This window comes from Anser anser, assembly GCF_964211835.1.
Source record: "Anser anser genome assembly, chromosome: 15".
Lineage (NCBI taxonomy): Eukaryota > Metazoa > Chordata > Aves > Anseriformes > Anatidae > Anser > Anser anser.
The window spans coordinates 3,159,639-3,184,364 of NC_139736.1; the positions used below are offsets into that span (position 1 = coordinate 3,159,639).

Sequence of the window (24,726 nt, forward strand, 5' to 3'; positions counted from 1 at the left end):
GGCACCTGAGGACGGTCCAGGAGGAACAATTTCCATCCTCCAAGCAGGATCCGCACGATGCACAGCACACAGGCGCCGGGGTTGGGCACAGAACGGTGGGGGACAGCCAACGGGGGACACTGAGCTGTGTTTAACTGAGCCCCATCCGTCCCGCACGCTCCCTGCGGCCACAAAATTAAGTCAGTGCCCTAATGAATGCACACCGCTTCGCCTGCCACAAGCCGCTCAGGTGTCTTTAATACTGGGGTTTCTTACGCGCTCAGCGCCTGACTTTGTGACCCTAACCATGTATTTTTTAGTGTTGTTCCTGTGCGCACGTGAGCACATCTTCTTCTACCGCAGCCTCACCCCTTCACCATCTTTCTGGAGCAAACAACACCCAGACTTTTCAATGTCTGTCCTCAGGCGTGCATCTGTCCCCAGGCTTCCCCGAACGCTCCTCAGTTTTGAAATTGAGCCTCTGGAGCTGGGGCAAGCCATGCAGCGTGGTGGCAGGGCAGCTGCAGACCTGCGTGTGGCTCCTGGTCGAGGTTTCCTGCTGAGCACCACGGTACCCGTGCCTCGGTGGTGGCTCCTGCCTGCAGGCGAGCGCCTGATAACCCCGCACGACGCTGATGCTCTCCATGCAGTCCCATGGCAGGAGGAGAGGGAGAGTGGAGAGCTCACAGTGGGCTTGTGGAGCACGCTCAAAGTGCCCTAATGGATCGCCCTGCTCACACTGCGTCCAGGGAGAACCACACCGGGGACGGGGATGGAGAAGCACCCAGAAGCTGCTGAGAGCAATCAAAGCGCCGCATCCTCCTTCCCCTTACTTTTGCTTTCAAAACCCACCCGCCCCCAACATCACTGTCGCTGAGAGCAAAGGCAAGGAAGCTTTAAAATCACTGTAGTAGGCAGAGAGGGCTGGGGAAAGGAAAGGAAGAGCCCTCTGATGGGAATGTGGCTCCTCCGTGGGAGGGTGAGCTCCCCCTCGCCCCTGGTACCCGAAGATGCTGGGCCGGTGGCTGCTGCGACACAACGCGCTGCGAGAGGGCGAAGAAGAAACAGGAACCACCTTAAGGGAGGGGAGCCACCAGCAGAACAGTTTAAAATGACTAAATACTTTCCCAATATCACGGCTCCACGTAAGCACTGCTGTAATTGCCCTTGGGATGTTGCACAACCGGAGGGAGGGAGGCAGGGAGGGGCAGGTGCCGGCGGGGCAGGCAGGGAGGGAGCCGGCCCCGGCCTGCAGCACCCGAAGGGCAGGCGAGCCCCCCTGCTGCCCCCCAGGAGAGCGGCTCCACGCGGCACAGGGACGTCTCCAGCACCTGGATTTAGCCCCGGAGGGGCCGTTCCTCGCAGGTGCTGGAGCGCTCCCAGGGGACTCCCTCCTGGCTGCCCCCAGGGAGCAAGAGCAAAAGGAGAGGAACAGAGGAGCCGAGCCCACGGTGCGCTGTGCGGCACAGACAGCGAGAGGCAGAGATAAGGGCTTCATTCAAGCGCTCTCACTCTCTGGAAGTCTCACGCAGAGCAGCTGGTCTCTAAGACAGTCGCAAGCACGACATGCGAGCGCGGAGCGGTTCCGTTTCTGGGTGCTTTTATTAGTGACACTCAGGCAGGGGCATCCACTCGACCCCCCGCGCAAAGGAAAACGGCTGACTCATTCTTCCAGCGATGCTCGAGAGCAGGACACGGCGCTCTGGAGCAGCAGCACGGGTCCTCCCCGCGCTTTGCAAGCCAGATCCCCGGATCCGGGCTCAGACACCGCACACGTACGCACGCAACAGCTAATCCGCAGATGCGCCGGGTCCCTGGATAGAGCGTCCGCAGCTTTTGCTTCCAAAAGCAGCCCGCTGATGCTAGGGGCGGGAGGGAAACCTCTGAGAGCTGCAGTCCCGAGGTTTAAAACATCTGTGGGCCACCAGCCATTAAATAGGATGCTATGCTGGTTTGCTGCTATCGGGTCTTTACGCCAGGTTCATCGCTGTGCCGGCTGGGCACCGTCCAGCAATGCATTAAGTGATGGGACTATTTCTGTTCTCATCACATGTTTGCTCTCATCCTCTCCAGGGTGCGTGTGTGGGGAAAAACACATTCATTATGGGGCGTCTTATTTTGGTGAGGCTTTTCCTCTCCCTGCGTACGTGTGCTGTTGGGCTGGCAGAGGAGAAGGGGGGGGGGGGGTTATTTTCCCAATATCCAGCATACCCAGGTATTTCTGTTAGAGGAGGCAAAGTCAAAGAAATGCTAATCAAATATCCAGGAGTGCACAGTGCTGACATCTGCACCTCGCTACTATATGGCCTTTCATTAGCATTACCTAAATGTACGACCATACAAAGAGCAGATTTCCTTAGCAACAGGGCTGCCTTCATATTTCCTCCCCACTACCCCCTGCCCTTAGAAGAAAAATGACTTCAGCTCTTTTGCAGAGCGGTGCTCGCAGCCGCTCTGCGATGCAGCAGTGCTGCACGGCGCTGCCAGCCTTGCTATATGCTGCATCTGGGACGCCTTCCTCTCCACGCCGGGACCCGCCAGCCATAAAGCAACCTCTTGACTTAGCTCTTCTGCACAGCCACAATAAAACTCCTCTCCTTTCCTAACCGAGCATATGCAAAAGAGCGCTGTAAAGGGAGAGCGGGGGAGCCTCTCCTACGGATGACTTACAGCTCCCCTTGCACAGGGGGGAGATGTCCAGCACGCACGGCGATGCCGGGCACCGGCGGCTGCCCCAAATTTGCTCCCTGCCGCCCGGTGCTGGCTGCCCTCCTGCCCAGACCACGCTTGCAGCCATCTCCGCCTCGGGCAGGGAGCTGCCAACCCCCCCCTTGCCCGGATCTGGGCCAGGAAGACTGAACACTTCATCCTCCGCGCTCTCCCCCGGTGCCACCGCCTGGTGCGCTGGGCTATTTTAGGAGATCGTCTGGGAGCCTGGCACACGCACCGCGCTGCCGGGAACTCCCTGCTTCTGTTTCTGAAAGCTGGAGGCTGGGATCCTGCCGGGGCTCACCCCTGTGATTCCCGAGGTCTGACCCTCCTCTTGCTGGGACTGGCGCGAGGCTGCTGAGTCAAATGGAACGAGTCCCAGTTAGCACAGTGAAAGGGGAGGAGGACCATGCCCTCCCCGGCATCTCAACCCCTCCAACTGGGGCTGTGAGCACGAAGCCTCCCCCCTGAGCTCCACCAGCGCTTCTCAGCGTCCTGCTCTCGAGCCCACCCCGTGTCACCATTCCCCGCCTTTCCCACATGGATACTCTCTCCCTTTTCCATTACGACGGGGTCTTTGATTGCACGATCGCGTAACTATAATGAGACAAATATTTATTTTGCAGATATGGGTTAATCAGACCGAAGGTATAGAAATATTTCATGCGCTAATCAGAGTACCTTCAGCAATCAGTATAGTAAATAACTCAGGTAAATTAACATAGGAGAGTTCCCTTATCAGGTTTTAGCCTAAGATATATGTGCATTAAGGACTAATTTGCCCTCCCCCCTCAGACTTGGGCTGGAGCCCAGGACGGGGTTCAGACCCAGGTCCCTCCCATACGCTTCCACGGGCGCTGTGGGGGCTTTTGCTCCTGGTGGGATCAGGCGCCGGGATGAATATTCAGCAGCGCAATCGCCGCGCCTTTGTTTTCTGAGCCCTGCACCTTTAAAATTCCAAGGGCTCCGCTGTTTGCGGCTCAGACAGCCTTTTTGCATTCAGTTCGTCGCAGGCTGACACAGAAGACACGATGGAGCAGGTTGTGTCTCCTGCTCTGAGCCCTTCACGCCGCTCTGGCAGCGTGCAGGGGCCATATTAAGAGCCGCCAGTAATTAGCGGATCCTCCCGGCCCAGCGCGGCGCAGAGCAGCCGCAGGCTGGCAGGGCTGGCTGGCCACATCGGGGCCAACACGGAGGGGGCTCGGGGCTCCTGTGCAGAGGGGGCTGAGGGCAGGACGAGCCAAGTGACAGCAGGCCTGCAACCGGGGTGATCTCCAGTGCCACCGCAAATTAGCGGTCCCAGGAGAGACCTTACGTGTAAGGGCAAGAGCTGTGCAGACCGTCCAGCCTCTACATCCCCTGCTCAGAAACCTGTGTCCCCAGACCCAGCTGCTGCTCTTCTGCCTCAGAGCGGCTCCTGCACCAGCATTTTCCTGGGTTTCCTGCGAAAAAGCTCCCGCAGAGGAAGCGTGGAGGGAGGACCTGGCGATTCTGCCCTCGCCTCTGTCGTGTTTTGGGATCCCTGAGAACAAAAAAGCACTGGAGGAATGGCAGGCATTATAGTAACGATGGTGACAAATTTAATTAGAGCAGGAAGCTCTGGAGCGGATTTCAAATGGCAACACGGCATTTTGTGTGAAAGCATTGCACGGCTCCCCCCCCCCCAACCCGCCTCCCCGCCGCCGCCGCCGGGCTCCTTCCAAAGCCACCCCACCCCGCAGGATGCATCCCTCTCATTTTCCCACATGTCGTCCCCTGCGCCCCCCAAGGACTGACACATTCCCGCGGTCTGGAAAATGCAACTGTAGAGCAACCCAATAATACAGCGGCCAGATGTGCAACAGTATATCCAACGTGTCATTCAAAGGAGCCCTTCAGCAGAGCCGAGACATGCTATCCCGCAATCTTAACTAATACATCCTGGGGCCCTGGAGGAGTTGATGGATATATACAATTCCCTTTCCTACAGCTGTGGTCCCTTTTAGAGGGGGCATCCAGACTCAACAATAGCCCCGCTGTTGCTTTCAAGACAGAACCTCTTCAGACAGACCGGGCTCGATCCCGACCCCGCGTCCGCCCGCGCCGCTCCGTTGGGGTCGGCGGGGTTTCGGCACGAAGGGCTGGAGGCAGGATCCGGCCTCGCGGAGCCAGCATCTGCAGCTTCACCTTGTGCTACAGCCTCTGAGAAACCTTGGTAACTGGTTGGAATAGAACCACCTTGGGGAAAAGGCAAGCGGAGAGGAGCAGGTAATAAGATTTCTAACTGGTGCTGGTAGAAAGAAGGAAGTAATATAACAGTTTAATTAATCTATGCCTATTAGCGTTATTAAAGAAAACAGGGAGCTATTGGAGATTTACCTCGGAGAATATCATCAAACGGGGACCTTCTGCAGGGAATTTTATGTCTCTGTGCCCAATTTATAACCAGCATGGAGGTGTGGTGTTAGTGACAGCCAGCGCTGAAATGTCACAGTGCTTAGAAGTCATTAGCTGGGGACACAGGGAGAGAGAAAGAGAGGATGGAGGAGGGGACAAGGGAGAAATGGGGAAGGAAGGAAAAGGAATTAATTTAATTAAAAATATCTTTAGAGCCTGTCTCTTGATTTGTGTGGTTTTGGGGCTTGGCAGAGCTGCTGAGAACGGTGTGGAAGGAAAATCAAGGTTGCTGGGGCTTTTTGAAGCTGATAAAAAAAAATAAGCACACTTTTCATGTTCAGGAAGATAAATCCCCATTTTCTCAGTCTCAAGACAATCCAGTTATTTACTGACAGTTTTACTGTGAAATAAAAAGGGCTTTAAGCTTCTTTCTACTTGATGTCTCCATAGCCTGAATATTATTAGATCCCAGCCTGGTGCAGCTGGAGTTTTGGTTAATAAATTTAACGTCATTAGACAGAAAAGCCTTCTACTGAATGTTGCAATTCTCTCTTTTTTTTTTTTTTTTTGCCGTTGCAGTCAGACTGTATGTAGGTGGTAAGAATCAAAAGAAAGGAAGTGCGCCTGGAAAACAGGGGAGCGCTAAAAAAAGGTTTCGCTTGGGCTGGGGCTGGGCGCGAGGGTGTTTCGCCCTCAGACGACGCTGGGCTGAGCCCCCCCGGCCCCGATGTCGTGGCAGCAGTGCTGGTTTTGTGGCATCTTGCTGCAAAACACCATGGTGCCTCACTGGGCGCTCAGCCCAGGTGAGGGGATGGCACCGCAGCAGCCATGTCCGCCACAGCTGCAAGGCTTTTCAGGCTGGTGTTAGGCTGGGGCAGAGCGCTTGTGAGAGGCGATGCCACAATGCTCGGGGCCACCTCAGTGGGGCCACCGCGGGGCTGTGCATAGGGTGGCTTTTTGGAGAGGAAATGTCTCGCTTTCCACCTGAAGTCTGCCACCAGCAAGGCCAAAGGCGACACAAAACGTGACTCAGTGGGACAAGCTGGGGAACAGAGCTGAGGGATGGGCGAGGAGAAGGCACGCAGCAGGGCCTCCATCTTCTCCTATGGAGAGCCAGGCTGCCACAGCCCCTCGGAGCAGGGCTCGCCCTTCTGGAAGGAGAGCTCCCATCCCAAACCCAACATGGCCCCCTTCTCCCCTCAGAGCAGCCGCCATCTTGTGCCTCCCCCTGCCAGCCCCTCTCCTCAGCTGCGATCCTCACGCTGCTGCCCCTGACATGGTGTCTTCTCCTGTCATGAAATGCACTGGCTGGGAGGAAGACACTGAGGAAGACACCAATGAAGATGCTGAGGAAGATGTGCCACTCTTGTTCCCCCACCACTCTCCTGGCCCACTTCTTCCCCAGCTCCCACCTCACCATCCCACCACAAGCAGGCAGACGCCATCCCCACCAGCAAGCCTGAAGAGTGGCGGGGTTAAGGGGACGCTTTATTTTGGGGAGAAACCAACACAGTTTGGGGAGACTGGGTTTGAGGGAGGCTGCATTTGGGGAGAAATGCACCCAACATGGTGCGTTGGTTCTCTAACCCCTAAACCCTGCAGGCTTTGCGGACATCGGGATAGGGCTTTAGTAGCGGGAGCGGGGACGTGAAGGACCAGGATTCGCCTCCTACCCGGTGGCCCTGCAGCTACGGGTTCACCCTGTGCGGAAAAAGCCTCTGCATCTGAGATAAGCCCTTTCACAAAATAAACAGCGTCGGCTGGAAGGAGAGAAGTGGGAGAGGGGTCTGGGGGAGATAGCGAGGGGCCGGGCGAGCCGGGGCCGGCAGGGACGGTTGCAGAGCCAGGGGCTGCCGGGAGGGGAAGGAAGTGGTTGTTGTGGGAGTAACGTCAGGAAGAGCCTCCTGAGGGGCCCCGGAGGGCAGGGAGAGGGAGAGATCAGAGAGTTCACGGGACGGGGACGGGGATGGGAGGAAGCGACGGGGCAGAGGAGGCCAAGAGGAAGAGTCCTGCATGGGGACGAGGAGGGGGGGGACATGCCCCAGGGCCATGGCGGGCCAGGAGAGCCCGACCGCTCCAAAGCGCTGCCGCACTCGGTTTATTCCTCCGCCCAAACTGATCCCTAAAAAAAAAAAGGTGTTTGTTTTTTATCTTTTTTTTTTTTTTAATTCTTAAATCCCCCTCCGGTGAATAAAAACAAAACAAATAATCGCAAGAAGCGAGGCTGGGTAATTAGCAGCAGATGGCTTGCGATGACAGGTATCTTCGTACCTGTGCACCCCTACTTAACAGCCTTCGCACTTGGAGGTGCTCCCAGATCCGCCGCCTGCGCCAGCCGAACAATTGCAGCCCGGCAAGAGGCACGGATACGGGAGTGCAGACAGCAGCGCCCGTGAGCTGCTTTAGGGAAATCCAGTTTAGAGCCAAGGCAATGCATGCAGAGTCATTAATCTAGGTCTAGTGCCAATAGGGATGGCTTTGCATTAGCGCCGGGCCCCTTTGTAGTTCAGACAATCAGTCGTATTCAAACAGCGCGAGATAACGCTGCAGAAAGCTGAGACCATCGCAGCTCATTCCTCCTGTAAGGGGTGGGGGGAGAGGATTTACAGGCAAAATAGCATTGCATTAATGGGACTGCTCAGTATTCTGCACAGACGCTGGCGGATAATGTCTTTGCAAACTAACTGCAATAAATTAATTAAATTAATCTACTATGCCGTGCTTGTCCCCACCCAACATCAAATTCAAGGATGATCAGGGCTTGCCTTATCCTCCATAGCCTACGAAAGAATCTGATCTCACTTGCTCTAGAGTTTCTGAGGCACTGAATTGCAAAGTACCACCTGCCTCACTAAACTAATCACCAGCCTGGTGGTTTAGATCACATCAGTTTTACATGTAATTAAGACTGTCCAGGAGGGCATGCAGCTGCTTACATGGTCGTTCCCTCTTATACAGCAACGTGCCTCCTGCTCAGATAGGTGCAATTAAACAAGCCTGTTCACAGTCATTAAGCATTAATGCACCTCATTAGCATAAGAACTGGAAGAAGCTTTGATGCAGGGAACCCCGCAGGAGAAGGAGATAGAGAGAGATGTACATACAGACAGGAAGGCGAAGGGCTGGGCCACCACCTCCTCGTGGCCCCGACCATCCATTCCAGCTCCATTTCTCCAAAGCAATGAGCCATGCCGTGCCCTCCTCCCCAGAAATGGGACTGGGTTATCTTTCTCTCCCCCTCCCCCCTTTCTAAATTATGCCGGTGGAAAAAAAAAAAAAAAAAAAAAAGAGGAAAAAAAAAAAACACACCACAAAACTGTTGGGATATTAACCTAGCGAATCCATTAATAAGCTGAACTCTCTGTTGGCTTTGACACAGCACACTAAAGCTTTAAAGAGACAGGGCCCCAGACGCTGGAGATAGGGGCAGAGACAACAGCGCTAACAAAGAGCCACTGTTGCCACGGCCGTGGCCATCTCGGGTAGGTCCAGCTGTCTTTGGTGTTCTGTTTTCCAGACACAAAGAGCAGACTGAACCGTTTTGGTCTGAATGGCTTTCATTTGATGGTAGAGAAAATGAGAGGGAAGAAAGAACCTAAGTAAAGTGTCCAGGAGAGGGAAAAAAAAAAAAAAAAAGAGCATGGTGCGCTGCAGGTCTTCAGTGAGAAAGGCTGCGGCTCCCTGGAGCACAAAATGGGGCTGTCTCAGCCAACGGGCACGGTGCAAAGGCAAGGCGACGTCGCGGTTTCGGAGCCGTGCGTGCCACCGTCAGCGAGGCTGCGTGGGTTAAGCAGGGATGCACGCTCCTGGGAGCCAGGCTGCCCGTCTCCTCCACGCTTTCCCGGCGCTTTGCACAGCACCGCGCAGGTCTCTAGGCACTATCAGACCTCAGATAATAAACAGCTTGTCTGACTCGGTTTTAATCTCAGAGGGAAAACGTGTGTTTGTACAGCACCTGGCACCACCAGGCTCAGAGCCTGTTGGGAGACTCCAGGCTGGACCACTGCGCGTTGGTATGCGCAGCCTCGGCAGGCTTTGCTGCTGCCACGACAAGAAACGGGCTTGCACCGGCAGCATGAATCAGCTGGAAAAAGCGCATCTCCCAGTGAAATGGCTTCGGGGAACCGCCACGCTCACACGCTGCCGCGGGGCCGTTCTCGATCCACACCCCAGCCCAAACCGTACCCTCAGCCCCTTGCTCCATCCCGAGACGGGACGAGGATGTGCACGCTCCGAAAAAACCTTTCTGCTGCAGCTGCAGAGTCAAGATGCCAAAGTCATGCCCTTGTGCCTCCGCCAGAGGCCAAATCTGCATCCCAGGCTTGAAAAACAGGTCTACAATTTCCAGTCCAGATCCCTCTGTTATAAAGCGCAGCTCTGAGTGATAGAAATGGAAGCTGAGACCAGTTAGATGCGTAAGCCCACCCACCGGAGAGCCCTGCAGGCTCGTCCCTACAGCACGCGCTCTGTCCCTCTGTCTAGTCCAGGCCGTAAGTGATAAAAGCGTCCACGACTGCAGCTCTCATCTGGGAAGAAGAACAAACAACCCAAGCAGATCTTACCACTGGGAAATGGTTTCTAAGGGTCTCCAGAGATATCCTCTTTCCTACGCTCATTCCATTAGTGCTGTGCATGCTCCATTGTCCCAGTCTCTCCCTCCTTAGTGGTTACATCCTACAAATACAAACAGATTTCGAATCCCCTGTAGCCATTTGGCCCATGTTGATAATAATTTTCCCTCCTTGAGCACCTTTTATCTAGAGATCTGAAAGCATCTCCCTGGCATTAACAGTCATTAGCTCCTCCACCACCACGCAACGTAGGGTTAGCGCTGTCACGTTTTACAGCCGGGGGGAACTCGGGCACGGCGCAGTCTGTCCCGACAAGCAGCACATCTTCTCATGCCCTGTTAGATGGCACACGGACAGGGGCATTCGTCCCCTTGCTGAATCTTCGCTGAATTGGGCCCTAAACAATTTGCCAGCAGCGTCAGAGAGAGGAAGAGATCCCAGGTTTGCATCTGAGTCACCAAACCCTCTGTTTTCCCGTCTGTGCGCAAAGAAGTCAACGGAAAGTCTCCCGTGGACTGCAGTGGGAAGTTCACGCTTTTTGAGTCAGTTAAAACAGCTTTTTTTTTTTTTTTTTTGGAAGGGGGGGGAGTAGCGGTTAAGAGGCTTTTACTGTGCAGTCGTTTTGATAAACCGAGGGAGCCAGGCTTTTACCCAGCAACAGGCTGGGAGAATGACTGATGGAGACCATGACCCCAGTGAACCGCAGCCCTGCTCCCCTGGTCCCTTCCCATTTGCCTTTTGTGATTACAATTAGCAGTGGGGGCCGGCAGGTGGAAAAAAAAAAAACATAACGAAGAGGTCCCTACCCCCCCCCCCGCCCCGCTCCCACCCCCTCATTGTCTGCGTGCGGCTGGCTGAGCGTCTGCACACTGCAGTCCTCTGCCCATTGTGCTGCCGAGAACATGCGAACAGACGCTCTCGGGCGATGGGTTTTATTGAACGCAACTTCAATGGCAAATGGAGAGAGAAGGGGGGGGGGGGGGAGAGAAAAAAAAAAAAAAAAGCCTTGAAAATCCATGCCAAAAAAAAGAGGTGGGGAGGGTGTTTTTTTAATGCAATCAATGGCTCCTTCCTATAACTCTGCCTGTTGTGAGGAAATTTCTTTCCAGTAGCAGCCAGCAGCAGTCCCAAGGCTGTGACATTGCTGTAACGCTTGGAGCTCAGCTCTCTATCTCTGGCAGCAGCCCCGTCTTTTTGTCATTATTGGCTGTGATTGCAGGGGGTGCACGCCAGCTCTCCGAGCGCTGAGATATTGCTGTCTTCCCCTCCCTCTGGACAACCTGCCCTCGGAGAGAGGAGTTTGGGAGGGCGGCGGGGAGGAGACGGGGGTGAAACCGGGAGCTGAATTCTCCCTGCCTCCCCTGAGTAAGCTCCTATCCAAACCCACACGGATAGGTAGAGGTCCCTAAGGCCCTTTCGGAAAGCTCATTAGGAAAGTAGTGACAGATGCATTAGCTATTAAAAAAAGAGGGGGGAGAAGCTATCATAGAACTTTAAAAAAACGCAGCAGCAGCCGCCCGACAGTTTTACTGCTGTCAGATCCCTTTTTTTTTTTTTTTTTTGGTGGGCACGTTGCAAAGCAGGAGAGGTTCGGGGAAATATCTGACGCCTGGACCCTTTTCCCAGGCTCTGGACTGTCAATAATCCAGCCAGGGTATTTCTCAGACCCCCTGGGGGGAAAATATCAGCTCTGGTCCTTCGCCTGCCCATTGCCCTGCACCTGCTCGCCCTCCCTGTCCTCCCCAGCACCTCCTGGAGAGGGGTTTGGGAAGGGGCTGGAGGAACCCGCTGGGATGCCACGGGTGGCCAAAAAATGTGTGTCAGCTGCTGCCATCACCGCCTCCAAGCTGCAGCCCAGGGAGGATAGGTCTTGGCACGAGATGCTCCCTCCCCACGTAAGCAGGGGCTGCTGAGCTGGTGATAGAGTCCTGCGTGCTGGGACCTGCTGTCCCTGCAAGCTCCGGCCCGGCGGAAGGACGGGTACGGGTGACATTGTGCAGCTACACTGGACGCCCAGTCAGGCTGCGAACCCCAGCCCACCGCAGGCTCCCCATCACTGCAGCACCAGGTTGCAAACTCATGGCCATCAGAGACCGGGGAACGGGCGTGCTGGTGGGATGCTGCACCGGTGGGAGCACTAAAAATCGCCTCCCTGCATTGGGACCAACACCTCTGGCAGCTGTGGAGCCCTGCACAGGGGCTGGAGAGCAGGTAAAGGACAGGGAAATAGGGGTACCGGCTCAAAACTGGGTGCCCAGGGTGGGGGTCCAGGCTGGTGAGCTGGGGAGGGCAGGGGGTGGATGGGGAGGCAGGAGCGGGATGATGGCATGGGCTGGGGGACCCCATCCACTTGCGTAGAGAGCAGAGGCCAGGTAAGAGCAGACCAACAGATGTTGCACCTGCGTGACGGCTCCCGAGCAGCGCGAGACGAGCTGGAATCGGCGTCTGAGCCTCTACGACAACGCTCCTCACGCAGACAGCAGCGGGGAGCGGGGACGGAAGCGCCGCTTGCACCAACCTGCTCCCAGCACCAGCTCCTGCCTCTGAGCATGGCATTTCCCACTGGCCATCCCCGGCCACGGGGTGCTCCCGGTAGGGGCACGGTTATTTCCAAAGCACCAAGGGGGGGGCACCAGGGGTAGTCGTGAGCCCGTGCCACCCGACCTCCCCTCCTGCCACCTTCAATCTGCAGTCAGGAGGCGGAAAGCTCACCGGAGGAAGACGGCACCAGCAGACACCGTCCCCCTCGGTTGAGTTTTAAATGGCTCTCGGATCCCTTCAGACAAATCTAAATGCACCGATCCTATTGTGTGCATAAATCTTTGCACCGGGCCTGCACGCCTCCACACTATTGATAAAGAGAAACGAGTCTTAAATATTTAATGAGCGAATAAACCCGTTAAGAGGATATGATTAACTGCACGCCACAGCTCTGCATTTAAGGTGTCCCTGCTGTACCTTTAGAGGGGTTTTATTTTTAAGGGAAATCGGCAGCAGCAGCTGGTGGAAGCGAGCAGCCGGGGCGCGCGGGTGCTGCACCACCAGCAGCGCCAGCCCAGCGCTCCGCTTTGCAGGCATAAATACACTGCGGGGGCCCCCGCTGCGACGGGGGGGATCGGTGGGGCCATTTTGACTCAGCCTGGCGGAGGAGGGCAGAAAATAGGGCCTGGGAGGGTTTATGAGGGGTTGTAGGAGCCAGTTTGGGGGTTAGAGAAAATGCCCGGACCCCCGCACCTTCCTGGACTGGTCTCCCAGCGGCACGGGGCTGCTCTCGGGGCATCGGGAGTCCTTGGAGCTATTTCCAGCCGAACCACGGAGCTGGAGGACGACCTTGGGCAAGTCACTTACGGTCACTCTGCCTCGAGCCGAGCTCAGCGCGACGCTGCCGGAGACTCGTCTGCTGCGGGTGCGGAGCAAGGAAATATTGGGAGGCAGGCGCTTTGCGCTCTCCTCCCCTCGGGACCAGGCGAGAGCAGCCTCAGGTGCCCAGCAGGGCACGGGCACCAGCTCCCTGCCGCACCTGGGCCAGCCCACAGGATGCTCTCGGGCACGCCGAGAGCCGTAGACGGGAGATTTTATAAACCGAGCGCTATAAAAGTCCCCCAGCAATGTGACTTTTTACGATTTAAAATTATTTTGATCGTTATTTTTACCCGAGCTAGGAGAATAATACAAAAGAAATCACCATGAATCATCGCTCAACTTCTCAAAAACGTTAAATTTAGCTGTTTTTGTGCCACTTTTTTGTTTACATTCTCCAAGCGCTTCTTGCCAATGAGTTACCGGCAAGGATTTTTGGCCAGGAAGAGAAAAAAAGGAAAAGACAGACTGTTAATTTTAAGCAGCGATTGAAGATACTGGAAGAAAGTGAATTTAAAATTCTTAATCGCAACAGTTCCCTCCCCAAACCTCGAGTCTAAAAATTTTGCCCGCCCAATCAGGAAGCCAAAACCCATCATGTGATGCGAGATCCCAATTAAAACGGCTCCAATTCTTGAGGCTGAGTATTCACAAAAGAGCAAAGACCGCGAATTATTTGCAGAAATTATCTGGAGGACAATTTTGAATAATGAATACGACGGGGGAAATCGCAGTCACTTTGAATGCCTAATGCAACTACAAAAAAAAAAAATCACGAACAATTTGCGAGTAGAAAAGAGGTGAAAAGCGCGGAATAAATCATTTCTCAGAGTCCTTCCCCCACCAGCGATTATGACATACGAGCGGTGCCCCGGCACGGCTGTAAATGCTGCGGAAACCAGCTCTCCGCTGACAGATAGATGGAAGTCACGCCTGGAAATGCACCTAATGGGAGAGGCTGTGCTACCGCAGGCAGGTGAGGGACCCCGCGCCCAGCGCCGGCTGTAAATCGGGGTTGAGACAACCCGGGCAGCGGGACGTGCGAAGCAGGAGGGAAAAATGCTCTGGTTGATGGAGCCGAGCAGGGAGCAGCCGCCGGGCACGTAACCCCGACGTGGCAGACCCCGAGAGGCACGGGGCACTGTTAAGGGTGAGCTTCTGGACTGCGTGACTGCGACCGGCACGAGGGGTGGGAGATGCCGGCTCCTCCGGGAGTGCCGGCTCCTCCTGGCTCACCGGGTCCTGGCTCTGTGCTGGGAAATGCCGTTCTGCAGCACAGGGACCACGAGCACCCGGATATGTGCAGGGTCTGGATTTCGGCAGCTCCCACCCTGCCTCAGCCATCCCTTCTCGTAGCAGGGCTGAGCCAAACTCTTGCTTCGCCCTGAGAGCAGCTCCCACGGCCACCTCGGACACCTGGAGAGTGGAGAAGTGATTTCTGCTTAAACCTGAAAAGTCCTCCGTGCCCAGGCACCAAACTTCACGTCTCTGTCAGATTTACAACAAGCAGCTTTGCACTGCATCTCCAGCACTGAGCCCGGGGACCGAACCTGCACCAGGCTCGCTTTTCAGCTGTGAGGAGAGCTGCTGATGGGCGAAGGCACGCAGAGCCTGGAGGACAGGTGCTGGAGGACCCTGGGGACCACAGCAGGGCACGGCGGAGCTGGCACCGTGCTGGGAACGGCGGGTGCAAACCCCAAGGGGATTGCTGCGAGGGGTGAAACCTTGCAGTCGCTGCCTGCAGAGCCTGCAGCTGCCCCTGAGCCGGGCAAAGTCTGCAAGCGCCGCTCACGTGGGAGGCCCTGGGCCTCTTCCTGCCCGAAAATCGCGTGCAGCACGGCGCAGCAACGGTCTGCTGGAGATGGAGCCGCGCACCTCCCAGCCCGCTCAGCTGACGTCGGTCAGGGTAACGAGAGGTTACAGCCTGATCACAAGACACGCTGACGAGGCATCTTCCCCTTCTGGGGAGGAAAGTCAAGTGCAAAAGTTGTAAAAGGAGTCCGGCTGCCTCTTGTGCCGTCGCCTCCTGGCAGCTCCTCGGCTTGCGGGGAGAGACGGTTCCTCTTGTTTCCCTTTGAAATGGAAGGGGAAGGGAAAAGCCAAAAACCTCTGCATTTTGGGGGCAAGAATCAGAAAAAAAAAAAAAAAAAAGAAGTTTTTTAATGTTTTGGGCCAAATATTCCCCAAAGGCTCTGCAAGCGGAGGCTGGACCTCTTGAATTCGCTCGGGTTCAGGACGTTTGTACCAACTCGCACCAACTTTGCGACGAGCCCCGCAGGGAAGCCTTGCTGCTCGCCGCCCGGACTGAGGCATCAGGAGAGCCGCTCATAAACCGAGCCGTTATCTGCCGTTAGCTCACCTGGAATCCCTGATTTCTCACGTTATTGTCCTGCAGAGGGAAACAGCTCCTTGAAAATAAAAATGGGAAGAAGAGAGTTGTCCCCCAACGCAGCATCATCTTTCCAGAGGGCTCTGCTGGGTCACCAGCATGCTGCATCACCGGCAATTAAGAGTGTCGCGGTGGCTTCGGGGTTTTCATCTTGTGCCCCTCGATTTACCATGGATTCCCTGTTGAGCAACACAAACCAGCCCCGCAGAGCCCATCCTGCTCCACTCCTGCTTTTCCAGGTCCAGCTGCTGGGTGTTACGGGGCAGTTTTCAGAGCGCGGGCGTTTGCTTCGTGTGTCCAGGGAGAGCAGGGTGCCCTCGGAAAGCCGTGCCAGCAGGACAGAGCTGCTGCTGGTCAGGGAACCAGGCAGGGGCAACCAGCTTCTCCTAAAAAAGCCTCTGAGTGAGGCGTTTGGAGGACGGAGGAGTTTGAGGAGGATGGGCAACATCCGAGATCCCCCAGGTTCTGCTCCTGCCCGTCCGACGGTCTCCCCCCAGCACCGATTTGGCTGGTACGATGGTTGCCTTAATTACTTTTGGGGACGGCTCGCTGGGATGACGACTTACGGTGCCCAGGGCACTTCCGCGCCCGGCTCTCTTACAGCACTTGCCTGCTATCGTGCTGACTTCGCAGACAGGGAAATCGAGGCACAGAGCTGGCTCTGGAGATCCGCGAGGCCGGGTGCTCCAACGCCACCCCCCAGGCGACACCAGCACATCACCCACAACCCAATGACCATCCCCAAACCACCCCCCCCGAGACACCTCCTGCTCCCTTTCCATCCCCAGCTCGGCCTCCCCGAGCCCCCATCCTTTGGCCCTCCCCTCGAGCACCAGTTTCTGTCTCCGGCCCCCGGGCGCAGCACCACCAAGGCTGGGGGAACCAGCATCCCCCCCCCCCCGCAGCCCCCGGGATCACGCAGCTCCGCCGTGGTGGTGGCAGCGGGGCGGACAATGACATTTGCTGCGGGAGCCTGACATCGAACCCAGCCAGTCAGAACGGCGGGCGTTTTGCTGGCAAGGGGAGCAGCTCCGCGCCGACACCATCAGCGAGGGGACAGGAGAGGGAGGGGAAAGGAAAAAAAAGCCGAGGCAGCAGCCAGACAGCTGCCTCTTCCTCCTCCTCCTTTTGTGCAGAAATGTGTTTTTGTTTGTCAGTCAAACAGATTGTTTTCTCCTTCTTTGCAGGCCAATTGTTTCTGCTCCTGCAAGATAAGGGATTGAAAAGGGCTATATTTTTATGGCACCGAATCTAGGCCCTCCGAATTGGAGGGGAGACATCAAGTGGGAGGAGATTCCTGTTCAAACCAGCACTCCTCTCCCCCTTTCCACTCTCCAATCCTATTTCCACCCCCATTTTCCTTTTTTTCTCCCTCCTTCTCCCGCCTGGAGCTGCCTCTCGGCCCTCTCGCTATTTAATCTCCGTGTCTCTGGTGGACTCGGGAGGTTTACACAGCTTCGTCCTCTTTGCACCATCTGCTGAAAAGAATCCGTCTGTCCTTCTGCCTCTCTGTCCGGCGGCTCCTCCTGCCATCCTCCCCCAGAAAAAGGGAGAGCGGAGCTGCTGCTGCTGCTTGTGAGTGTCCAGAGGAACAAAACCCAGGAGGGGGCTTCCTTTTCTACGGCGGTCTTGAAAGAGCAGACCCCTGTGTGGGGCAGGAGCGGCACGCAGAGACAAGGGAGGAAAATGGTTAACAAAAGCAAGCCCAGGCCGGGGTAAGATTCCTCTCCTGACTCCAGAGCTGGCTGCAAGGAGCCCGCTCCCATCCTTCATCCCGTCCCTTGTTGGACTCCCCCAAAATCTGCAATTCAGGTGGGACGACGTGACTCACGGTGACCGCGGAGAGCAGCAACGCCGGAGCAGTGACCCCAAAACGATCGCCAGCATCGGAGCCACGTCTTCAGAGCAGGTCCCCAAGCCAACGGACCCGGGGAAGCCCTTGGTCCATCAGGGCTGGAGGCGACCCGAGCCTTGCCAGCCGTGGTGACAGGGTGGGGATGCCGTGTCCCAAGCACAAGTCCCTCGCTCCCGCGCGTCGGTCCCATCGCACGTGGCTGTTCGGTGCCGAGGAGCAGAGGGAGGTTTTGCCTCCCTTCCTCGCGGGAGGAGAGCCTCGAAGGGGGCAGCGTGGTTCATATCCAGCTCATAAGCCTCTCAGAGCTCAGGCTCGAGGACTGAGATTCACTCAATTAATTTTGCTTTGGCAAAAAGTCCATTTTTATTGCTATTTCATGCCTTCAGTATAGATTTTCCCTGCTCGTCTCAAAGGGATAATAAAACCCGACTCGTTCTTTTTATAAAAGTCTCACACTCCCTCTCTCACCAGGCTCTGTGTTCCCCAGCTAGAGATGTAAATTTAAAGGGGAAATGCTGTCATTTAAAACAAAACAAAACCAAAAAAAGCAACTCAGAAAGCCGGTCTTGGAGCATATTCCAGCTCTCAAAAACTAGGCCGTGCAACCGAAGCAAAACCCAGTAGCAGAGCGGGCTCCGGCTGCGACGCCGGACCCCCAGCGCCTGCACCTGCCTCCCCCCTCTGCACTGCTGGTGCCCGGGGAAAATCCCAAATCTGCGTGGTGCTGAGCAGAGAACAGAGAGGTTCTGAGCGCGTTTGCAGGTGTGCAAAGCCCTGTCACCCGCCCCAGCTGGGACGCATCCTGCCCGGTCCCCAGAAGGGCTGTACCCACGGAGCATCCCCGTGTGAATAAGGGAACCTCTAATTCCTCCGCCCCATGCCCTGCTGCGGGGACGGGACACGAGTGGAAACCAGGCAGTGTCGCTGCCATCGGTCACCAGCGAGTGGCAGCCACCCCCTGGGGACAGGGCGGCGTCCCCAGCACCACCCTGTAGGAGCAGGTCGGACCCACGTACGCACCAGGCACGGGGAGGACGCGCTCAGGCGGTTCCCTCCTGCCCCGGCCGCGTGTCTGAGCTGGTGACGTGCACAAATCCGCCGTCACCGGGACTTTCCTTGCCTCGCTGGAAACCAGGAGCGCATCCAAAGCGGAGCAAGAGGAGACGTGCACGTGCCTGCGCGCTGCCAGCCGGGGTGCCACCGCCGCGTGCGCCCGCCCGGCCCTCGGCCCCGTGCCGCAGCACGCCGCGGCCAGCCGAGGGGCAGCAGCCGAGCCCTCGGCCGCACGTGCAAATGTTTCTTCTTCTCCCCTTCCTTCTCCCTTCATCCGCGCCCTCGGCACGCCCCGGCCGCGGTGAGCTGAGCGCCCTGCCTGCGTCTGCAGCGCCCGCGGCGAGAGGAAACCCGCAGCTCGCCCTGTTCCTGCAGGTGTGCCTCCAACCGCCGAGGGGCTGGGGGCAACTCGCGCGCTGGGACGGGCAGGAGAGGAAAGAAGAGGGTGAGGAAACCCACGGCGCTGTCACGCTCGCCGGCTAACCGATGGCCCCGTCGCCTCCGGGCGCAGCGCGCCGTGCCCCCGGCTCCATCGGTTAAACCGAAGTTGTGCCGCTTCCTCTGCTGGCAGCACCAACCGTCCTTCCCCGCCGCAAGCCGCCGAGCCCGGGGGACGCTACCAAAAATAATTCTGCAGCCCGGCGAGGGCCGCTCCGACAGCTCCCGTGTCGCAGGAGCAGCCGGCCGGGGGCCTTACGCTCTCCTGCAGAGCCCTCGCCAGACCTGGCCCTCCAGGCTGGAAAATCCTTCGCGAGCTGTGACAACCTCTGCAGCTCAGGCAGAGGCGAGAGATGATTAAGACTGGCTGAAATCTCGCAGGACCCTGCCGGCTGAGAGGCCCCCCCGTGCACGAGGGAGAAACACCCCGGGGCTGCTCCTCGCAACCTGCGCCTCCCCTCACCTTCGCGGGGGGCCGGGCACGGAGCAAGGCCAGGAACCAGGTCACCGCCGCCCGTTTCCAGGCAGCAAAGGTTTGGAAGAGCAGAGGATCGTTTAGCAGAGCGACAGCGAAGGTTCAGAGCAGAGCCTTCAAATTACACGCTACAGAGCACTTTCCCTGCCTAAAAGGTCTCTGAAATGACTGTGGCGGCTCGGAAACGCAGCACTCTGCGTGCAATCGTTCCCTGGGGCTTGCGGAGGAGACGCAGCTGGGAGAGGAGAGGTGGGTCCGCGGTGCCCGGCACGGGCGGCCCCTCCAGCAGCCGAGGACGCACGCTGCTCCTGGGCGCCCAGCACGGCCCCACGCCGCTTCCCTAAAGCTCCCCGGCAGTTTCTACTGGTCGTGCTATTTTTTGTTATTGTTGTGCTTTTTTTTTTTTTCTCATTTCTCACTTCCTGCCTTGAACTTCACACAGCTCCCCGGCCCCGGAGCTGCCGCTCGGGCCTCTTGGTGACCCCCAGCACCACGCACAGACCCCCAACAGAGCCCCCCTGCACCACCACCGCGCTCGCCAGGCCTCCAGGCGATGCCACGGGGCTCAGACCCGACCTGTGCCAGGGGGAGAGCAGGGAGGGGAGAGCGCTCGGGGGGAACCTGTCCTCTCCATTTCCCTTGGCTCCTTCCCATCCTTCTCCAGCCCGTCCCCCGGCAGCTCGAGCTCCATTTTCACCAGGCGGTGACAGCCGCCGGCCATGCACCTGGAGCGCGCAGCCCCGGGGCACCGCGCGCAGCCAGCCCCCGCCTCGCCACCCGCGTGTCCCCTCATCCTCTCTCACGGGTGACAGCTCCCACATCCGCAGAGCCACCAGCACGGTGCTGCTCAGCCACCCGGGGCAAGCTGCCACCCTGGGAAAGGCAGCTGCACCGTCCCACAGCCACGGGTTTGGGACGCCCTGCAAAGTCCCAGCACCCAGCAAGGAAACCACTCCTGGAGGCTCCGGTGATGCCCAGAAGCTGGAGGCGAGCTGGGAGAGCCCTCTGAAGGTGCTGGCACCACCAGAGCTGCCCGCCCTTCGCCTCGCACATGCAAAACCCACACTGTTGTTTCGGGGAGGGCAAGAACACCGCTCGGGGAGGTCACCGGAGGACAGCCAGCCAGGGGACTGCTCGCCACCGAGGGGAGCGCAGGCAGGAACCGGCAGCCACAAGAAGCCTTCGCAAAGCCAAATCTGCTCACATCTAAGGGCCGGCATCACGCTCCGTGAAAGGCGGCGGGGAGCGAACGCGCACCCCAGCAGCTCCCCGCTCTGACGTCAATGAAAACCTCCGGCAGGTCCGCGACGTCAGCCGCGACGCATCGCGACGGGCCCGAGAGCCCTCGAGGTGCCGACCCCCGGGACCGGGCGGGCCGCGGCTCCATCGGGACCCCCAGCCGGGCGAGCACCCAGGGGGCCGAATGTTTGCAGGGGGTGGTGGCAAAAGGGTGGGCACAGAGGCAATTGCAGCTGAAAGGCAGCTCCAGCAGAAAGATCTGGGGGGGGGGCGCGGGGGTCCCAGCCCACCTTGCTCCAGGGGGGCTTCAAATGCACAAAGTTGCACCCTCCTGGGCTGAAGGATGCTGCTGGGGGGGGCGAGGGGACCCTCGTTGCCCCTCCACAGCCTGGGGGGAGCCAGTGAGGGGCTCCCTGTCCCCTGTGACACCACTGAGCTCCAGCCAAGCTCGTGCCTGGGGAGAGGGGGGGGGGTCCAGAACGGGATGCGGTTGCAAATGCAAAGCACGGCACGCGCAGCGCAATGGGAGCACAGCCTGAATGCAGCGCAGGGGCCGTGGGGATGGAAAGGGAAGGGGAAAGGGAAGGGGAAGGGAAGAGAAAAGAGAGGGAAGGGAAGGGAAGGGAAGGGAAGGGAAGGGAAGGGAAGGGAAGGGAAGGGAAGGGAAGGGAAGGGAAGGGGCTGCAGCGCACACACCGCCGGTGCCCCCGCGGCTCCAGCAGCAGCACGGCTGCAGCCGCCAGCGCGGTGCAAACGCAACGCGACGCCCCCCGGCTCGCCGCCCCCCGGCTGTCACCCCCCCTTCCCCTTCCCCTTCCCCTTCCCCTTCCCCTTCCCCACCCCAAGCCTCCCTCCACCCCGGACCCTCCCCGGGCGGCGCTCCCGGAGCGCAGCGGCCCTGCCGGCGGAGCCAAAAAAAAAAAAAACACACACAAAAAAAAACCGACCCCCCCACCCCCTTCCCGGTTCCTCCCCGGTTCCAACCTCCCCCCCCCCCCCCCCCCGGGTGCAGCAGCCTCTTACCGGGCGGGCCTTGCCCCGCTGCGTCTCAGCGGCGGCGCTGGGCGGGGGCGGCCCCGGCGGCCATCCCCGGGCGGCCGCGCCGCTGTCCGCCGCCGTTGCGAGCCGCCTCGGCGGTGTCAGCGGGCGGGAGCCCCGCGCGGCGCCGGGAGGGAGGGGAGGAAAGTCGGGGGCATGACCGAGCGCCGTCGGAAGTGCATTCGTTTGCCCGCCGCCCCTGCCCGCGACGGCGGCGACACCTGCCGGCAGGGAGCGCGCACGGCGAGCCGCGCACCGGGCTGCGCGCAAAGGTGGGGAGGGGGTGAGGGGGGGGAGGGGGGGGCGGGGAGCGGGGCCGGGCATCGCGGGGTGGGGGCGGGGTGTTGGGGGGTGAGGGGTGCCGGGCACCGGGGGTGGGTGCGGGGTGATGGGGGCGATGGGCATCAAGCATCACCGGATGCGCGCGGTGCGCTCGGGGGTGGTGGGCAGCGGGTACCGGGCACGGCTGGGTGCGCTCGGGGTGATGGAGGTGATGGGTACCGGGTACCCGGCATCGCCGGCTGGATGTGATGTGCTGAGGGTGATGGGAACCAGGTGCCGGGCGTCACTGGCTGCACTCGGGACGATGGGGGTGATGGGCACCGGGTACCCAGCATCGCCGGCTGCACTTGGAGCACCAGGCGTGATGGGCGCCAGGTACCAGGCATCACCGTCTGCAAACGGTGCACCAGGGGTGATGGGGACCAGGCATCACCGGCTGCACAACGTATATCGCCGGCTACATGCCGGGCACCAGGTACAGCCCGCTACGCTCCAGGTGTGATGGGCTCTGGGTATCACTGGGCGGCAGGAACGGGGCATCATCGGCTGCGCACCGTGTGCTGGGCACCATGCACCACGCATCACCGGCCATGCACCACTCACGGGGTATCCCCAGCTGCACACTGCATGCGATGGGCACTGGGTATTGCCAAACACACACCGGATATCATACTCCAGGCATGCAGTACCGGCCGTTATGCTCCAGATACTGGGCCGCATGCACTGGATCCTGGGTGCTGGGGACCCAACGCAGCATGGTGGGTATGGGTACCGGGTAGCCCTTACTGGGCTGCGTGCAGCAGGGACTGGTGCCAGGCACAGCAGGGGGGAGTGCACTGGGCACCGGGGACCAAACACCAGATCCTGCAGCAAGGTTTAGATCTGGATTTGGAGCCGGGTCTGCGCCTGGGTTTGGATCCACGTTTGGATGAGGGTTGGGCAACACGTGGATCTGCACTTGGATCAGGGTCTGGGTTTGGATCAGTATTTGGATCAGGATTTGAATCCACGTCTGGATCTGCACTCGGAGTGGCATTCAGCTCCTCATCTGGATCTGCTTCTGCATCTGAATCTGGAACACATCCTTCACAAGAGCATGGAGGTGGCACTTCTGACACCCTCCCAAGCACCCCATAGCAGCCCCAGAGGTGCGCTGAGCACCACCATGCCACGGGGCACTCACCCGCTTGCTGGAGAGGGTTCGTGCGCCCTGCCCCGAGCGGCACGGGGACCCCCAGGGAGGAGCTGGGGGCTGCAGCAGCCATGGCAGGAGCTGTGGCCACCACGCCGAGGGGAGGGACAAGACGGCACCGCTCCCACTCGCCTTGGCCAGTCACCAGCCGTGTGTCTGGGGCTGAACGTGCTCCGAGGAGGAGCTGGGGTCAGGGAGGGGGATGAGTGCAGGAAACATATTAAGTGAGGAAAATTGGCTGCAGGCAGCACTGCTGCCTAGTGCTTACTTGGTATTTTCCTCTCCGTCAGGTGTCTGATATAAGCCCTTTCTGGGTAGCGGTTGCAGCTGGTTAACTGTTTGTGTCGCAGAGGGGCCGCCGGGCACCGGCAACCGCCCTGCACCAAGCGGGGTGGCACCCAGCACCCCGCCGTGCTTGTGGCCCCCGGCGCTGACACCCGGGTTCAGCCACAGCAGCTCATGCAGGTATTTTAACGGGGAGCTCCTGGGCTCTTCCAGCCCAGCTGCTAATTTGTAATCCCGTTCTCCTATTAAAATAAAAGCCTCTCTTATTCCTGAACACGAGAGCCAAAGCAAAACTATGAGGAAGTGCCCTGTTTGCAGAACATGCTGTGAAACGCACAAAGGAAACGAAGAGAAAACAGCGTTTTGCACGTTTTTTAGCCTCATTTCAGCTGGGACTTGGAACCGCAGAAGGGAAATCTTTTCCAGCAGGATGTGCATAGCCGGGGTGGGGGGGGGGTGCTGAGCTGCTGGCTGCTGGCGTCCTTCTGGAGCAGGGCCACCTGCCTGCCGGGGCACGGCAACCTCTGCGATGTCCCCGGGGGGTGTCAGGTCCCTGGGGGTCCCAAGGTTGCTGCGGGGGCTGGAGCGGCGTGTCCCCACGGGGCCGGCGGGGCACGGATGGAGGCGGATGGCAGGAAATACCTGCAGCTCCAACGTGTCCCCGCCAAGCCCAACAACGGGGCGCGTGTTCGGAGGGCGGCTGCGGCCTGGCGGGAGGAGCCTCCGAGGGACACACGGGCCATTGTTCCTCGTGCACGGGGCGGAAATTCAGCTGGGCCCACGGCGTGACGCTGCCGGGCTCTGGCCCTGGGCTGCGAGTGGGACCGAGGAGCTGCCAGCACGGATCAGGATGGGAATGGGTCAAACGCAGCGTCCGGCGGCTGAGCCGCTTGTGCCGGCGGTGGGATGGGCACCAAGGGGGCTCGCTCGCCCCTTGGCTGCGGCATGGCACATGCCCGAGGCTTTTTGCTTCTCCAGGGCTCTTACAGATACACAGATACTCATCTCATCCCCCCTCAGAGCTCTGCCTGTCTGTCTGTCTGTCCGCGCTCTTGCCAGTGCCCTGCAGCAGGGAGCTCCTCGCCGTAACCTGGAAAGACATCTCATGTGGTCTGGTGCTTGGCAGTTCCAAGAAGCACTCCCTGGTGTTTTCCTTTCGCTTGCACAGCGCCTTTTACCACTAACCTCCCCCCCCCCACCCCCAATTTCTTTAAAAAGCAAGAAAACGCCTTGCCGAATGCGCCCAGCGCTGCAAATCCCTAATTACCCTCAGCTCCTCCTAGCAAACGGGCTTCCCGTCAGGGAGCACTGCTGCCAGGGGCAAAGGGCTGCAGGCACTGCAGGGCAGCCAGAAATGCTGCTGCTCCCTGCCACCGCTGCAGGGACACTGAGAGGGTTTCGTCCCATTGCAATGCTCCCAACCAAATCCCAAAATATCAGCACTCGCCTTCCCCCGGCTTCCAGATCCGAGGGCGTTTCTCAGAG

The 24,726-nt window shown here is 58.7% G+C and overlaps 1 protein-coding gene across 5 annotated transcripts in view; it reads right to left on the reverse strand.

Annotated features, from left to right (window-relative positions):
* RAI1 (retinoic acid induced 1) overlaps positions 1 to 21,617 on the reverse strand; it is a 75,145-nt gene extending 53,528 nt beyond the window's left edge. The window contains exons 1-2 of one of the 5 annotated variants that reach the window (XM_083799568.1): positions 21,468 to 21,604; positions 9,627 to 9,738 (exon numbers count right to left, since the gene is read on the reverse strand). The gene's annotated coding sequence lies outside the window, so the exon portion shown is untranslated. Of the gene's footprint in view, positions 1 to 9,626; positions 10,414 to 21,467 lie in introns of those variants that run through there. The other 4 variants (XM_083799569.1, XM_083799565.1, XM_083799564.1 and 1 more) reach the window with 4 other exon arrangements.
* Between the last annotated feature and the right edge of the window lie 3,109 nt (positions 21,618 to 24,726).